This window comes from Aulonocara sp. 'chitande type north' Nkhata Bay, linkage group LG3, assembly GCF_057382095.1.
Source record: "Aulonocara sp. 'chitande type north' Nkhata Bay isolate Kocher_YH1m ecotype deep benthic linkage group LG3, A_spYH_male_GT1.1, whole genome shotgun sequence".
Lineage (NCBI taxonomy): Eukaryota > Metazoa > Chordata > Actinopteri > Cichliformes > Cichlidae > Aulonocara > Aulonocara sp. 'chitande type north' Nkhata Bay.
In genome coordinates this window covers 25,693,815-25,703,717 of record NC_141346.1, presented here as the reverse complement: position 1 = coordinate 25,703,717, position 9,903 = coordinate 25,693,815, and positions in this window count along the sequence as shown.

Below are 9,903 nucleotides of genomic sequence, written 5' to 3'. Positions count from 1 at the left end.
CTAGGAAGATTATGATGGACCTCTCCCATCCCAACAATGGACTCTTCTCACTGTTGAGGTCTGGGAAGCGCTTCCGCTCCCTTAAGGCCAAAACAGAGAGAATGAAGAGGAGCTTCTTCCCCCAGGCTATTCGGGGCCTGAACCAGGTGTAGGACTGGACTCTCCCAAACACGTCACTATCAGACTGGACTCTCACACACGTCACCACACATTTCCTATAATCCTATAATTCCTATAATTTATAATCCTTATCTTTATAATCTCTTCTGCTATTTGCACATTCTTTACTGTAAATTCCTAAGTTAATTTGTAAATTTTTGTAGTAAATTGTAAATATTGTAGAACTTTTCTTCTGTCATTTAATGGTCGGGCATTGTACAGCTACAAGCATTTCACCCCCATGTCATACTGTGTATGGTTGTGTGTGTGTGACAAATAAAATTTGAATTTGAATTTGAATACAGGGACAAAATGGAGTCCAGCTACCACAGCTTTGACATCAGGCGACTGTGGAATGGACTGCGCTGCATCACTGACTACAAGAAGGACAACACAGGCAGTGTTCAGCCCACTGCATCTCTCGCAGACGAGCTTAACAACTTCTATGTTCGTTTTGACGCAAACAACAGAGAGCAGATCCTCTACCCTCAGGAGGACAGTGAGGCTGCAACTTTAACTCTGAAAACAGAAGCTGTGAGATGGACCTTTAAAAAGGTCAATCCTCACAAAGCTCCAGGACCGGACGGCATCCCAGGTCGGCTACTCAGAGTGTGTGCAGACGAGCTGGCAGAGGTCTTCAACCTCTCCCTGAGGCAGTCAGTGGTCCCCACGTCCCTCAAAGCATCCACCATCATTCCCATTCCCAAAAAGTCAGTGGTCTCCTGTCTGAATGACTACCGTCCTGTTGCACTGACATCAGTCATCATGAAGTGCCTGGAGCGGCTGGTCAAAGGTCACATCTGCTCCTCCTCTCCTGACACACTGGACCCTCTTCAGTTTGCCTATCGGACAAACAGAGCCACAGAGGATGCCATTGGCCTGGCAACGCAAACCTGGAAAAAAGGAATACATATGCAAGGATGCTCTTCATCGACTACAGCTCAGCATTTAACACCATCATCCCCTCAAAACTTCACCCAATGTATGTATATATATATATATATATATATATATATATATATATATATATACATATATATAATGTTTTTCCTCTACACCCCCCCCCCCCCCAATGTTTTTTTTTTTTTTTTGCACATGTCGAGGAGCGTGTCAGGCTACATTTCACTGTGTGTTATACTTGTATAACTATGCATGTGACAAATAAAGAACCTTGAACCTTGGACCTTGAAACTTGCCACGAACCTTGTTGACCTTGGGCTGGGAACACAGATGGATTCTAAACTTCCTCACAAACAGGCCCCAGGTGGTGAGAGTTAGTAAGCACACCTCCTCACCACTCATCCTAAATACAGGTACGCCACAGTTGTGGTTGTGTGCTTAGCCCCCTCCTATATTCACTGTTCACACACGACTGTGTTGCTAAACACGAGTCCAACATCATCATCAAGTTTGCGGATGACACAACCATCATAGGCCTCATCACAGGCAATGATGAGACAGCCTATAGAGAGGAGGTGATGGCACTGTACGAGTGGTGTCTGGAAAATAACCTGACTCTCAACATCAGCAAAACAAGAGAAATGGACTACCAGAAACAACCAGTCAGAGAACACCAGCCCATCCACATCAATGGTGTCAAAAATGGTAAATGGCCTGCATTTGTATAGCGCTTTACTCAGTCCCTAAGAACCCCAAAGCGCTTTACACTACATTCAGTCATTCACCCATTCACACACACATTCACACACTGGCGACGGCAAGCTACATTGTAGCCACAGCTGCCCTGGGGCGCACTGACAGAGGCGAGGCTGCCGGACACTGGCGCCACCGGGCCCTCTGACCACCACCAGTAGGCAAACACGGGGTTAGTATCTTGCCCAAGGATATTTGGCATGTAGCCAGGAGTCAGCCTGGGATCGAACTACTGACCTTCTGGTTAGTGGCTGACCTGCTCTGCCACCTGAGCTACAGCCACCCCACGAGGTCAAGGTCGAAAGGGTCAGCAGCTTCAAATTCCTTGGAGTCAACATCACTGAGGACTTCTCCTGGACCCTTCACACAGACACTGCTATCAGGAAAGCTCGCCAGCGGCTTTACTTCCTGAGGAGGCTGAGGAAGTTTGGCATGAACGCCAACATCACCTCAAATTTCTACAGGTGTGCAATCGAGAGCTTGCTGACGAGCTGCATTACAGTTTGGTACGGAAGCTGCTCTGCCAGCAGCCGTAAATCACTACAGAGGGTGGTCAAGTCAAGTCAAGTTGGCTTTATTGTCACTTCAACCATATACAGTTAGTACACAGTGAAGCGAAACAACGTTCCTCTAGGACCAAGGTGCTACATGCAACATAAATTTACAACATAAATAAACAGAAAACACTAAACTAACTAGCTAACTAAGAGGCCTAGTTAGCTGGCTAGCAGAGACAAGACAGACTGACCTAACATGAATTACAACATAAATTAACAAAAACTAACTATCTAACTATCTAAGGAAGACTTTTTGTTTTGTTTTGTTAACAGACAGCAGACAACAAAGTGCACGTGCAAATGTGCAAACAAGAGCAGCAAAGTGCCAGTGTGACAAAAAAACACAACGTAACATAATAATAAGGTTTTGTGATGATGAGTTGAGGTAGTGGAGGAACAGTAAACATTCCTTAGTGTAGCAGCAGAAATTAGGAAGTAAAGAAGTTAGTGCAAAAAGTCCAGTAATAATATTGTGCAAAAGAGCATTTACAGGCTGGTGTGTACGGTGGTTTGGTGGTGTAGGTCAGTGTGTTTGCGCTTGTGTTGATTAGTCAGTCCAGTCTCAATGTTTTGAGGTAGTTGAGTTAACCTGAGTGATAATGTGTGTGTGTGTGTGTGTGTGTGTGTGTGTGTGTGTGTGTGTGTGTGTTTATCAGTCAGTCCCTTTTTGCTGAGGAGACGGATGGCTTGTGGAAAAAAGCTGTTGCACAGTCTGGATGTGTGTGCCCGAATGCTTCGGTACCTTTTTCCAGATGGCAGGAGTGTGAAGAGTGTGTGAGAGGGGTGTGTCCGATCAGCCACAATGCTGGTGGCTTTGCGAATGCAGCGTGTGGTGTAGATGTCCTCAATAGAGGGGAGAGAGACCACGATGATCTTCTCTGCTGTTCCCACTATCCGCTGTAGGGTCTTGCGGTCCGATATGGCACAGTTCCCAAACCAGACAGTGATGCAGCCGCTCAGGATGCTCTCAATAGTTCCTCTATAGAAGGTGGTCAGGATCGGTGGTGGAAGCCGGGCCTTTCTCAGTCTTCTCAGAAAGAAGAGACGCTGTTGGGCTTTCTTGTGCAGGGAGCTGGTGTTGAGGGACCAGCCGAGGTCCTTCTCCAGGTGGACGCCCAGAAATTTGGTGCTGTCGACGATCTCCACAGAGGAGCCGTTGATGCTCAGCGGTGAGTGGTCGCCTCATGTCCTCCTAAAGTCAACAACCATCTCTTTTGTCTTGTCAACATTCAGAGACAGGTTGTTGTCTTTACACCAGTCAGTTAGCCTCTGCACTTCCTCTCTGTACGCTGACTCGTCGTTCTTGCTAATAAGACCCACCATGGTCGTGTCATCAGCGAACTTAATGATGTGGTTTGAACTGTGTGTTGCTACACAGTCATGAGTCAGCAGTGTGAACAGCAGAGGACTGAGCACACAGCCTTGTGGGGCCCCAGTACTCAGTGTGGTGGTGCTGGAGGTGCAGTTCCCGATCCGTACTGACTGAGGCCTTCTGGTCAGAAAGTCCAGTTGCAGAGGGAGGTGTTCAGGCCCAACAGGCTCAGCTTTCCGATCAGTCGTTGGGGGATGATTGTGTTGAATGCTGAGCTGAAATCTATGTACAGCATTCGAACGTGTGAGTCCTTCTTGTCCAAGTATGTGAGGGCAAGATGGAGTGCAGTGGAGATGGCGTCGTCCGTTGAGCGGTTATGGCGGTACGCAAATTGCAGTGGGTCCAGTGAGGGGGGCAGCAGGGTCTTGATGTGTCTCATGACAAGCCGCTCGAAGCACTTCATGATGGTGGGTGTAAGTGCAACAGGACGGTAGTCGTTGAGACAGGACACAGAAGATTTCTTGGGCACGGGGACAATGGTGGTGGCCTTGAAGCACGTGGGAACGACGGCACTGCTCAGAGAGATGTTGAAGATGTCGGTGAGAACATCTGCCAGCTGTTCAGCACATTATCTGAGCACTCTGCCTGGGATGTTGTCTGGTCCAGCAGCTTTACGTGGGTTGACTCTGCGTAGAGTTTTCCTCACCTCAGCTGTAATGAGACACAGGTGAAGGCAGCAGAGCACATAACTGGCATGAGGCTTCCTGCCATTCAGGACATTTATCTTCAGCGTAAAGCACACAGCATCAAGGACCACAGCCACCCAGCACATCAGCTCTTCTCCTTGTTACCATCTGGCAGACGTTACAGGAGTCTGTCTGCTTGGACTACAAGACTTAAAAACAGTTTTTACCACCAAGCCATACGACACCTCAACCACAACACTTAAACACACACACACACACACACACTCCACAGGACGCACTCCTGGGAATATACACAATGATAAAAATAGAAGATAAAAGTTAAAACATACAGAAATTTAAGAATAGGCAATTTTAAACAGATGAGTTTTAAGGGTGGACTTAAAAAGAGAGAATGAGCTAATATTTCTGAGGTCCGGGGGTAGGGAATTCCAAAGTCGAGGGGCAGAGCAACTAAAGGCCCTCCCTCCCATTGTGATCAGACGAGCAGAGGGAACAGAGAGAGAAAGAGAAGATGAAGATCTGAGGCAGCGGGATGGGAGCTTCATCTGTAATAAGTCAGAGAGGTACGGTGGAGAGAGAGAGTGGATAGCCTTGAATGTATACAGAATTATTTTAAAATGGATGCGAAATTTGACCGGGAGCCAGTGAAGTTGCTTCAGGATTGGGGAGATGTGGTGGGTAGAAGAAGTCCTAGTAATAATATGGGCAGCAGAGTTCTGGACACGTTGGAGCTTGTTGATAGATTTTTGTGTGAGGCCAAATAATAATGAGTTGCAGTAGTCAATTCTAGAGATAACAAGATTATGGATGAGAATGGCAGTGGCGTGAGGTGTGAGGAAGGGGCGGAGGCGATTAATGTTACGGAGTTGGAAATATGCTGCACGTGTAATATTATTGATATGCGAGTTAAAGGATAATGTGCTATCGAGAATGACACCCAAGCTTTTCACAGAAGGAGAGATAGGGACCAGCGAGTTATTGATGGTGAGAGAGAAATTGTTAATTCTGGATAGCAGTCGTTTGGTGCCAACCAGAAGAAGTTCCGATTTATTAATACCTTCTACTTCTTTGTTTTCCTTAAATATTGAGCCAATGGTTCCAGATATAATGCGAATAATAATGGTGAGCACGCACAGCCCTACCTTGTTCATCTTTGCAGCTTAATACTATTTGATAGGTAGCCATTAATTTTAATCCTTGCCGTAGGGTTATCATAAAGTGCCTGTATTGTCTTAATTATAATTTCATGCAAGCCACATCTATGCAAGACTCGGTAAAGAAAGTTCCAATTAACTGAATCGAATGCTTTTTCTGCATTGATACTGATTACCATTGCTTCTATTTTATTCATTTGAATATGGTTAATAATTTGTAATGTCCGTCGTACATTATCTTGTATTTGGCGCTCTCGAATAAAACCTGTTTGATCATTATGAATTAGACTAGGTAAGAACTTTTCTAATCGTCTAGCCATGATAGATGTAAACAGCTTATAATCTGTATTAAGAACAGATATTGGTCTATATGACGCACATTCTAATTTATCCTTGTTTTCTTTTGGGATAGCAGAAATAATTGCTTCTTTCCAGCTGGAAGGCACTTGAGCCTTCTTTAGGACCCAATTCAGTGTGAGAAGCATCACTGGTATTAATTCTTCTTTTAGCTCCTTGAGGTCGCCTTGTAATCGGAAGGTTGCTGGTTCGAGCCCCGGCTTGGACAGTCTCGGTCGTTGTGTCCTTGGGCAAGACACTTCACCCGTTTGCCTACTGGTGGTGGTCAGAGGGCCCAGTGGTGCCAGTGTCCGGGAGCCTCGCCTCTGTCAGTGCACCCCAGGGTGGCTGTGGCTACAACGTAGCTTGCCATCACCAGTGTGTGAATGTGTGTGTGAATGGGTGGATGACAGGTTGTGTAAAGTGCTATACAAATACAGGCCATTTACCATTTGTACCATTCTGCCGTATATCCATCTGAACCTGGGGATTTATTTATTTTAACTTTACTTATTGCTATTCTTAGTTCCTTTTCTGTTATATCTTCAATCCAAGTGTTGTTCTGTTGTTCATTCAGTACTGGTAAATCAAGAGAGTCTAAAAAACTATTAATTTCAACTATACTACTCTCTGTCTTATTAGCATAAAGAGTCTTATAAAATGTTTCAAATGCACTCTGAACTTCTATTAGTTTATTTTTTATTAGTTTTGTCACTGGATGTTTAATTTTGTGAACTGTATTATCTACTATTTTCTTTTTTAGTTTCCAGGCTAAAACATTCATTGCTTTAGATCCTCCCTCATAATACCTTTGTTTAAGAAACATTACATTTTTTTTATTTACTATGTAGTCAAATCATTTATTTCACTTCTTGTTTTCATGATTTCCTCCAATATATCCTGTGTTGTTTTTCTTTTATGCCTTTTCTCTAATTCTTCTAACTTATTTTGTAGCTCTTCTAATTTCTTATTTCTCATCTTTTTCTTTATAAGAGGATATTGCTATAATTTTCCCTCTCAGGACAGCTTTTAAGGCATCCCACAGAAGGAGGCACCTCACCATTGTCATTAGTTTCCATATAGAAGTGAATCTCTTTCTTAATTTGTCCTTTGAAGTGAGGATTATTCAGTAAGCTTGAATTTAATTTCCAATTATTGATTTTCGGTTGCAGGTATAAATCAACAGACAGGTATACTGGTGCATGGTCGCTTAAGTCTATTGTTCCAATTTCACAAGTGTTTATTCTATCTTTATTTTTCCCAAAAGTTATAAAATAATCTATTCTTGCGTATAACGAGTGCGGTGAGGAAAAATAGGTATAATCCCTTTGGTAGGGATGCAAGTTTCTCCATATATCAATTAGTCCCACCTCCTTCATCAATGTATTTATATTCTTAATTAATGTTTTAGTATTCTGTGCTTTTCTATTGGAAATATCTAGCTTTGGTTGTAGATGTATATTTAAATCTCCTCCGCAAATTAAAAAACCTACTGTCTCTGTTACCATCATATCTATAATTTTCTTAAAGAAATAAATATCGCTTCCAGGGGGCGCATATATATATCTAACAACGTAACTGGATTCCCCTCAATGTTTCCCCTTACCAAAATATAACATCCCTCTTCATCACTTATCTCGGATATTTTTTCAAATAGTAATTTACTTGATAACAGGATAGCCACTCCTCTCCTTCGTCCAGTTTTATAAGAAGAGGAGAAAACTGTTGTATAACCCATTCTTTTCAGTTTTTCATGCTCCTTACAGTCTAGATGGGTTTCCTGTAGATACACTATTTGTACTTGTTCTTTCTTCATTTTAGTTAAAATTTCATTACGTTTAATCGGATTCGACAGGCCATTTACATTATATGATATTGTTAATTTGGGTTGAACCCAGGACTGTATAGGCGTTGGCTGAATAGCAGTGGTGTTCACCTTGGGGTCAGTGTTGCCAACTTAGCGACTTTGTCGCTATATTTAGCGAGTTTTCAGAGCCCCTTAGCGACTTTTTTTCTAAAAAGCGACTAGCGACAAATCTGGCGACTTTTTCTGGTGTTACTGGAGACTTATTTATGACGACTTTTTGACGTGAAAGCGATACGCGCTTTCACGTCAAGCACAGCACTGCTGCTCTCAACAAGCAGCAGTGCTGCCGTGGGCACCTCACCCGTGCCAAAGCGCTCACGGGCGGAGGATAGTCCTCCCCCAGCTGCTATCAGGGCAGGAGATGTTCACCCATGCTTCCAAACTGCAAATGAATCGCCTATGAGCAAAGCCGCTGCTCCGCACTGACTGTAACGCAGTCAGTTCTTCTTTTACTGTTATGCTGTTTTGTGGATCACAAGGTTTAAAACTACTTATAAACACACACACAAATTAACTCCACCAGAGTGCCACTCTCGGGTCACTTTTGCCAGTCCAGGCCCGGATAAAGGAGCAGGGTTGGAATTAAAAAAATAATAATTGCTAAAAGAAATTTGATTTGTAGTTCTAAATAAATTCTAAATTTGTTTAAGACGTTTTTTACTCACTCTATGTCTCTTCCACTATGTTATTTCTCTCTCCAACAATGTAGGTTACAATTACATTAGCAAGACCAGTTATGCAAATTAGGCGATGACGTCATTTAGGGACTTATAGCGACTTTTAGGACAGCCAATAGCGATTTTCCTTACTGAGGAGTTGGCAACACTGCTTGGGGTGCCGGCCAGAACACACAGGATGCACAGATAAAGGTTATACTTTACTGTGATTCCTCAGCTTAACAGCACAGTACAGCAACACAGTAATGCAACCGCAGGCTTACAGAGTGGTGAGGGGTGTGGGTGTGGTCTGTGAACAGAACATATACAGAATACCAAATGTAATAAACATCTAAGTCATGAATTATGATTCATTAGCTTTCTTCGAATCTAACCAGAACTACAAATGGGAATTCCTATATGAACATCTACATGCACAAGTTTCATACACTACTCCCAAAGCCTTACAGTACATGACACTGACTGCCAATACACCCAACAACAATATATCACAAAACACCAAATGGGTTTAGCTTACAGCTAGCAAGTATGTAGCATAACAAGTAGCATTAGTAGCATGAACTAGCCACATAGTAAACAGGTCAATACACATTGCACTCCTACATCCACTAAATGTCCAAATGGCATAAAACACTAAAACTGTCCTTTCCAGGCAGGGCTGCACATCTACTCACAGTTCTTTAGGGACGCACACGACTCACACCGTGTGTAGACATCCCCTGCTGAGTCAGTCTGCCAGGTGGCTTTTGCCCTGTGTTAGCTCAAATAAACTCTGACCACATGTGGAACATGTCCTCAATAGTGCAGCTGTGCTCTCTCGCCACAAGGGGGCTCCCCCACTCAGCTGACAGCCTTTCCAACAGATATGATTTTTACCTTATCGTTAAGCATACCCTTATTATTTGAATATTATCAATGTAGCATTGACAAGTACCATCAGACCACTCCCTAAACATACATAAGCAAACATTAATATTAACATTAAAGCTGTATAAAACAACAGTTACAGAAATGAACTTTATTTGGTCAAAGAAAAAATAAATAAATAAATAAATAATAATTGGGGTCTCCAATATGACCCTAAGTAAGCCCCGATAAAGAAGGGGGCTTCGAGGGGGGGCCTCTCTCACCTCTATGTGAGACAGGGCCTTCCTTTGCCAGCCGGCCAATGTCCATTCTACTAGCATAGGTAAAACGTCCGCCTATTTTCAATTTCTGCATTGCCACTTCAGTATATTATTTCGAAATAAGAAGTCTTTACCAGGTTAGTTTCCTCAGAGGATATTTTAATTACATTAAACTCACCACCTGTTCTCTTTACTCCTCAATTTTTCGGTGTCCCACTCATTCTTGCTCTTGACGTCTAAATACTTGGAGTCTTTCCTTATAATCTCGGGTCTGGTCTTTATTTACTTGGCTCCGTGTTGTCCTTTCTATGCACCATGATAAACGTCGGATCTGTTCCAGAAGCGTCTCCGGGC